Consider the following 1,935-nt stretch of genomic DNA (forward strand, 5'->3'; position numbering starts at 1 on the left):
CAATCACTGTAATTTCTTTCTTTCTGTTCCCCTGTTCGCTCTGTATCTTTAATTTCTTGATAAGCAACGAATAAGAATTTCATTAGATTTTGCTTTACATCAAAAGTGAATGTATGTATGTTTTTTGTATAATCTATTTAGAAGTTATAGATTACCTGTTTCACATGAATCGCCAGAATAGCCGGAATTACACGCGCACGTTACGGCGGCTGATCCAGGAGTACAAGTTCCTCTACGTGTACTCGTACACGAATCGTCAAGACAATCAGCTAAACATGTAAAAAAAAACAAAAATGATTTCCGAAGGCAATGAATTTGATAAAGATAACGAGAAGAGAAAAATACCCGTTTGAAAAGATTAATCTTCACTTGGAGGGATACAGTATATTAGAGTCAAAAGTGGTATCTTCAATTCGATTAACGACAGTGAGGAAAAGAGTTACCTCATTTGTGAAACTATTAGTCAATAAATCAAACAAAGTAAACGGACTGATTATTTCTTTCAAAGTTCAAATCTGTATGTCTGTACTTTCACTTCTGTTGACTGTCAAGTAAGAAGAAACTTAAGGAGTTTCCTCAACAAACATTGTAATTTCGTTCTTTCTGTTCCCCTGTTCGCTCTGTATCTTTAATTTCTTGATAAGCAACGAATAAGAATTTGATTGGATTTTGCTTTAAATCAAAAGTGAATGTATGTATGTTTTTTGTATGATCTATTCAGAAGTTATAGATTACCTGTTTCACATGAATCGCCAAAATAGCCGGAATTACACGCGCACGTTACGGCGTCTGATCCAGGAGTACATGTTCCTCTACTTGTACACGAATCGTCAAGACAATCAGCTAAACATGTACAAAAAAAAATGATTTCCGAAGGCAAGGAATTTGAAAAAGATAAAGAGAAGAGAAAAATACCCGTTGGAAAATATTAATCTTCACTTGGAGGTATACAGTAAAATAGAGTCAAAAGTGGTATCTTCAATTCAATTAACGACAGTGAGCGAAAGAGTTACCTCATTTGTGAAACTATCAGTCAATAAAGCAAACAAAGTAAACGGACTGATAATTTCTTTCAAAGTTCAAATCTGTACGTCTGTACTTTCACTTCTGTTGACTCTCAAGTAAGAAGAAACTCAAAGAGTTTCCTCAACAATCACTGTAATTTCTTTCTTTCTGTTCCCCTGTCCGCTCTGTATCTTTAATTTCTTGATAAGCAACGAATAAGAATTTCATTGGATTTTGCTTTACATCAAATATGAATGTATGTATGTTTTTTGTATCATCTATTTAGAAGTTATAGATTACCTGTTTCACATGAATCGCCAGAATAGCCGGAATTACACGCGCACGTTACGGCGGCTGATCCAGGAGTACAAGTTCCTCTACTTGTACTCGTACACGAATCGTCAAGACAATCAGCTAAACATGTAAAAAAAAAAAAATGATTTCCGAAGGCAATGAATTTGATAAAGATGACGAGAAGAGAAAAATACCCGTTGGAAAATATTAATCTTCACTTGGAGGTATACAGTAAAATGGAGTCAAAAGTGGTATCTTCAATTCAATTAACGACAGTGAGCGAAAGAGTTACCTCATTTGTGAAACTATCAGTCAATAAAGCAAACAAAGTAAACGGACTGATAATTTCTTTCAAAGTTCAAATCTGTACGTCTGTACTTTCACTTCTGTTGACTCTCAAGTAAGAAGAAACTCAAAGAGTTTCCTCAACAATCACTGTAATTTCTTTCTTTCTGTTCCCCTGTCCGCTCTGTATCTTTAATTTCTTGATAAGCAACGAATAAGAATTTCATTGGATTTTGCTTTAAATCAAAAGTGAATGTAAGTATGTTTTTTGTATGATCTATTCAGAAGTTATAGATTACCTGTTTCACATGAATCGCCAGAATAGCCGGAATTACACGCGCACGTTACGGC

The 1,935-nt window shown here is 34.6% G+C and overlaps 1 long non-coding RNA gene across 1 annotated transcript; it reads right to left on the bottom strand.

The window, feature by feature from the left end:
* Window positions 1-231: 231 nt before the first annotated feature.
* LOC115925373 lies at window positions 232-1,935 on the bottom strand. Its single transcript, XR_004064668.1, has 3 exons — window positions 1,884-1,935; window positions 736-843; window positions 232-269 (listed from the first exon to the last, which is right to left on the bottom strand). It is a non-coding gene; the product is annotated as an uncharacterized LOC115925373 (long non-coding RNA).

This window comes from Strongylocentrotus purpuratus, unplaced genomic scaffold, assembly GCF_000002235.5.
Source record: "Strongylocentrotus purpuratus isolate Spur 01 unplaced genomic scaffold, Spur_5.0 spur5_scaffold_18, whole genome shotgun sequence".
In the NCBI taxonomy this organism is placed as follows: domain Eukaryota; kingdom Metazoa; phylum Echinodermata; class Echinoidea; order Camarodonta; family Strongylocentrotidae; genus Strongylocentrotus; species Strongylocentrotus purpuratus.